The sequence below is a fragment of the Protopterus annectens genome, chromosome 1.part1 (assembly GCF_019279795.1).
Source record: "Protopterus annectens isolate FY-2018-M chromosome 1.part1, PAN1.0, whole genome shotgun sequence".
In the NCBI taxonomy this organism is placed as follows: domain Eukaryota; kingdom Metazoa; phylum Chordata; order Ceratodontiformes; family Protopteridae; genus Protopterus; species Protopterus annectens.
The window spans coordinates 1,282,854,062-1,282,860,738 of NC_056726.1; positions in this window are offsets into that span (position 1 = coordinate 1,282,854,062).

Sequence of the window (6,677 nt, forward strand, 5' to 3'; positions counted from 1 at the left end):
ACCTTGTTAAACTCATTGTGCAGTGTGCCTGGAAGGCCCCGGACAATGTAGAACCTGTCCCTTGGAGACCAGACAAAATTTTATCAACACCTGAAGACCAGCCCCACTGGTCCAAGCAGTTGACAGTTGATTCTATGGGCGTGGTGGCGGCCACCAAGAGGGAACTGGCAGAAGATAGTTCCACTATCCATCCTCCAAACAGAGAGTCCCGTACCATGGACAGACTCGGGAAGTGGACCTTTGCTTCAGCAACCTTCGCCATTCAGTCGCTGAACTATCTGGCACACTTTACTCGCCTCCAAAGAGACCTAATTTCTAAAATGTCTTCCTCTTTGGTGGGGGTACTGCCTGATGAGGTGCGTGATACTATCACCCTGCAGCTAGCTACCCTTGAATCCATCTCAAACTCCTCGATGCATTTGATATCTCACTCCACCGAGGGGACAGGTTGAGCTGCCACATCAGGCATTGTCATGAGACATAATGCTTGGCTGCGGTTGTGTGACTTCACAGACCCCTTTAAATCTTCCTTCGTCAATGAACCTGTCGACTAATCTGCACTTTTTTGGACCCAAAGTATGAGACACACTTGCATGTAGTGAGAAAGATGGAAAACCTTGTCTGCTGTGGGCATACACCTTTCCAACCCCCAGAGGTCCTACTCCAGGAACCAGAAGGGAGGAAAAATGTGGTTCAAGAAATCCCAAGGATCTTTTAATAACACTCGTGGTGAACAATCCCCCCGGGGCAGAGGGGGCAACTCGTATGGAAGATGCCCCTTTTGGGGTAGAGGGGTTCCACATAACCAGGGCGCTAGAGATTCTTTCTCTGGTAGACCCTACCAGCACTCCTGAGCAGTGGCCCGATTGCTTTCCTCTAGAAGCAGTCGGGGGTCATTTTTCTCTGCATCATGGTGTTCCCCAGGGATCTGTCCTGGGACCCCTACTGTTTGGCATCTACTTCTCAGAGGTCCAGGCAAAGACCAAGGGCCTGTGGCTGACCAAGTTTGCGGATGACTGTAAGTTGTAAGCTGTCATTGACACCCCAAATGACATTAACATACTGAAAGAGGGTCTCACAGTTACAAATAACTGGTGCCAAAGTCATGGCTTTAAGATAAATGCAAATAAAATGTATTATCATACCATTCGACAAAAACACGGTACCTACTGATTACCATATCAACACAACCCATGGTGAGAGACCTGGGTACTCAGGTTGACAACAATCTGACATTCAACCATCATGTGGTGGCAGTGGTCAGAAAAGCCTTTTACTTGGTTCATCTCATAAGTAAAGGGATTGCATCCAGAAAAAAGGAGGTTATTACCTCTCTGTACTCCTCCTCATTAGACATATGATTGAGTACAACGCCCCGTTTGGTATGTACCTCTCCAAATACCTGCACCAACTGAAAAGGCCACAGAAATACCTCACAAAGAGAATCCATGGCTTCCAACACCTGTCTTATGTAGACAGGCTCAAATCACTATCACTTTGGTATCATACAGATTGCTCAGAGGTGATCTGTATCTCGCCTACAAGGCAAAATTGGACCCTGCCCTACTAGAGATGCTCCCTATCTGCAAGTCTAACTCCTCATGCATTACCTGCTCAATAGGCCTAAATCTAATATGCAACATCAACAAAACCTGCTGGAGAGACAGGTTTATCTCCCAGAGGCTTCCCCATCTCTGGAATAGATTTCCCATACATGTCAAACATTGTACCTTGCTGACCCTCTTCAACCGCAATCTTGATGAGTGGATGGGAAACCATAAATTTGTCCCAGGGGATCCATCTTTGTCCCTCATTGACAAGGGCGACAGGTGCTGACTGAGGTTTCTTTTTTGGGGATAAACTCTTGACTAGGCTTGTAAGCGCCACAGGGCCATTAGCCTAGTCACCTCATATGATCCTATGAACAAGGAGCAGTACATTTTGGAGAGACAGTGATAGTAGATGTGAATGATGAATAAACCAAAGATATAAATTGTTGGATGAGGGGGTGTCAGTGGGGATATGGCTGAGAAGTGATGTAACTTACATAACATTTATGTATCAAAAGTAGAAGAGGGTTATTACTATGAACAATTTTTAAATAAAAATGCATGATACTTTAGTGTAAAATGCACATTTGAACTATCCTGTGACCTCCATAGTTGAAATTGCTAATATGCTGTTAGTAATTGTTCCATATTATGAGAGGTAGTGTCCAGCAGTTCAGAGACAGATCACTGGGGGCAATTCTACAATGTGCTGGTACAATGTTGTAAAAAGTATTAGAAAATTACAGACTCTAATACAGTGTACAAATTCAGTAATTTGTCTCAAAATATCAGACACTGTACTTTCTGACTGCTGGATTCAAACCAGAAACTATGAGTAAATTAATTAGTCTGAAACATTATTCTGTCAGTTAATAGTATTTATTTGTAATATGAATAGTATATCAAGAAATGTTAGCAAACAATGACATTATTAACAGGAAATGCAGATATGTGGATCAGAGTAACATAAACAAAGTAATCTGCAAACTGAACTGAAAACTGAAACTTCGTTCTTCATACAGATCTTATATTGCTTCTCTATGAGAAACAGCTACTTTTTCTAACATTGAACCTGGCAATTAGAGACATTAAAGCACAACAAGACATATTTTCCCTAACCAGATGTATTCATCACATTTCCACATAGCCTGTCTTTCTAGGTTGGCCTGACGCATTTCACATGAGAAAATCACATTTTGCTTTCTGCTCGTCTATGAGAGAATAAATTCACTGCACCCTGTATTTTTCCACCAGTACTACATACTGTAAAATGGAGGCTAAAATGAAGTTTGAATCCAGCAGTCAGAAAGTACAGTGATTTGACATTTTGAGTCAAATTATTTCATGCTATTTCAGACGGAGTGAGCGAGAACTGCATGTATTTGATATCTAATGTAATAACTATCCCTGAAATGTCTGATGAAGGATTTAATCTTACATTTAACTCATAAATGTAAAAATGTGTAAGCAAACTGAAATTTGGTAATTGTATTATAAGGCAGATATAAATTTTTCCTTTTCAGTACTTCTCTTTTTGCTTTTTTATGATCTGGAGGCATTACTTACCATAGAAATGCTGATTTCTGCCTGCAGTGTCGGGCCTCATAGCATCTCTGGGCGGGCATTAGTTATACATTAACACACACCCTGGAGGGCATTATTGCTTGCTTAATACCTATCTATTATGTTTAACAAATTCTTTTATTCAATGCATGACTCACTCACATTCTGTCTTAAAGTTGTTATATACTGATCCATTTCCACGAGTTGCTTTTCATACTTTTCTACTTGTTAATTCTGTTCTTCCTTTCCATTTGCACTGTTCCATTTAGACAAAAATAGCTCATAATCATTTAACGATCCTAGATGAACCTATTTCCAAGAAGCCTCTGTCTTGCTCGAATTTGTTTTTCATCTACTGGTGTTACTGCACTTATTGATAACACTGGCATCTGAATGACATTGTCATTATTCTGCTTAATATTTGTATTTTGATACAACATATAGTTGTGTTTGCCTAGCATTGCTTTGCTGATATGATACTTTGCATTTTTGAATACAGTTTACTTCACACTGCTGTATGATTCATTCCATAATTTTAAACCACACATTCACTCATACTTCTACTTTAGAAGTATCTAAGCTTTCTGAACACTTGCTGGCTGATTAGCTGTAAAACCCATTGTAGTAAGAAAGTGAGTACTTACTCAAGGTTTCAGATAAATGTTGATCCAGTGGCAAGTTGTCTCACACTGTCACACTGGGACATCTTTTTCCTTGTAGAAAGCATTGCACGGGTACACTGTGGAACTTAGGACTTCAGGTCAGAGCTGCCAAACTATATTCTTATCACTGTTGAATTACCTGTAGCTTTAGACCTACAACCAACAGAAAATAGTTCATACTGGATTCTGGACATCACTTTATCTTGAATATTCTCCCCCAACTGCCAGGGTCGCCATTATAATAGTCACTTGATTTGACTCAAAATGTCAAACTTTTGTACTTTCTAACTGCTGGATTCCAGCCAGAAACTTCCTTGTCAGTTAATAGTATTTATTTGTAATACAAATACTATATCAAGAAATGTCAGCAAGCAATTCTGTGAAATAAAATGAACTGAAAACTGAAACATGGCTTTCTTCATACAGATCTTATACTTTTTCTCTGTGAGAAACAGCTACTTTTCCTAACTGTGACTCTGGCAATGAGAGAGAGAGTAAATCATAACAAGACATATCCTTCCTAACCAGATATTCTTGTCATGGTTCCTTGTAGTCTGTCTTTCTAGGTCAGTCTGATACATTTCACATAAGAAAATCACATTCTGCTTTCTGCTTGACTATGACAGAATTAACTCTCTGTAATCTGTAATTTTCCATATAGTAAAACAGAGGTTAAAATGGAGTGTCAGTGGTTCAACAGGTAGCTTTAGTACAGAAGGCTGTGGGTTCTATTCCCACAGCAGAAAGAGGGATTGCTGACACTTCAGTGCAGCATAAAGGGGTGCTACACTCCGGAATGTGTTGTCCTTTTTAAACCTCTGAGCCCCCCAAGCCTTTCTGTGTTGGAGGGAAGCCTATTGCTTATCAGTGGGAGTGGTAAGCAGTAGGTAGCCTATCTACCACAAGAGTGGTTTCTGGCCCAGAAATTATAAGTTTATTGGCCATTTGGGCAGTTTTTCCATCTCTTTCAATTCCTGGTTTAAAAGCCTGCATTTCTGTTTGTTTCCCACCTTTCCTGTAACTAGACTAGTCCAGATACAGATTTGCTATATCCAGGACTGTTTGTAAGCTTCTGAGCCCCCAAGCCTTTCTGTGTTGGAGGGAAGCCTTCTAGCTTATCAGTGGGAGTGGGTAGCACTATATAGCCTATCTACCACAAGAGGAGTGGTTTCTGACCCAAAAACTGTAGTTCATTGGCCATTTGGGCAGTCTTTCCATCTCTTTCAACTTTCTGGTTTAAAAGCCCGTGTTTGTGCTTATTTCCCACCTTTCTGGTAACTAGTCTAGTCCAGATACAGATTTGCTGTATCCAGGACTGTTTGTAAGCTTTTGAGCAGTGCCAAAGTCTGCCCTTCAACTTTTCCTGTAGATCTGCTAGTTCTCTCCTCTCCTGCACTTTTACTAGCTTATTAGTATAACACTTTACCAGACTTCTTGTAGCAATTATTGTAGCACACAAAAGTGCTACCAGCACTAAACATTCTACAAGGAAACAGCTCCAGTACTTATTATTAATGCCCAATCCTCCAGGCATGTCTAAAAGTCACTTCCATATGCTTTCTCCTATTAACCTGGTGAACTTGGGCATCCTGAGGCAATGTAGTAACTGCCTCATGTACACAGACAACCTTCTCCTCTTTCCTCCCAACACTTAGACTTGTGAGAGATGCACTTATATATCCAAATAGGAAGCCACGCACTCTCCAGCCAAGACTTTAATAGCTGGTCAAGAGGAGAAGTTCAGCATTTGCGCCACACCACATGGAACATGTAGTCTTCCAGAACACATACCAGCACTGTCTTCACATAAAAACACAAACCACACACCCACCTTCATAGGGGCTCTCAATAAAAATCTACTCAAACAGCAGAGACCTCCAAGGCAGAAATGCACTTGACCACCATAACACAACACTAATCATGAGACACCAAAACTCTCCTAAACAGTGTGCCACTCAACCAAACCCCTAAGGCAAAGCAGCATTCCCAACACGCTAGTCATAGGTGTTTGATAGTGAGGCTCACTGATGTCCCACTCACTAGGTTGAATAAGGAGAAAGTAACAGTCAGCTGCTTGTCAGATGCCAGGATCCGCCACATAATACACACACTCAGGTCCCTCAGCAACAGATACAAATATTACTCTGTCATTGTACATGCAGGTGTGAATGACCTGAGACGTACCTCCCTGGACTACATGAAAAGAGACATGGAGGAGCTCTCGGATTATGTAGCCCAGGTGGGTATGACCCTAACCCTGAGCAGCATCCTACCATCAAACAGAATGATAACACAGTACATGCAGAAAATGATTGATTTCAACAATTGGCTAAGTTTCTGGTGTCATTCTAAGGGGATCCATTATTTGTCTGCCTGGATGACATGATTGACAGACCTCGATGCTTTGCCAGAGATGGCCTGCATCTGTCACCCCTGGGCTTCCGGATACTGGCCAAGGCTCTTGCCACCCCTATAGAGGCTTTTTAGGCAGTGTTCAAAAAACCAAATTACCACCATAACAGCTACACCTGAGGGTCATGCTGCTCAATGCTAGAAGTCTAAATTTCAAAATGCACTTGCTCAAAGCACTCCTTAAAATGGAGAATATTGACATTTGTGCTGTAACAGAGACCTGGTTTAAGGCAGCAGAAAGCACCCCTGCACTACCAGGCTATAACTCATTCCACACCTTTCGGCCCCAGAACATGGACCGAAGCTCCAAAGGTGGTGGTGTTTCCATATTCATAAAGGATGCACACACCTCCAGACTGTTAGCCCAACATAATGCATCAGAGATACTTCAGGTGCAGCTAACATTGGGTAAGACAGCAATTCAGGCTGTAGCCTGCTATAGGTCCCAAACCATGTCCCAAGGCTCACACAACACGTTCCTAAGCACCCT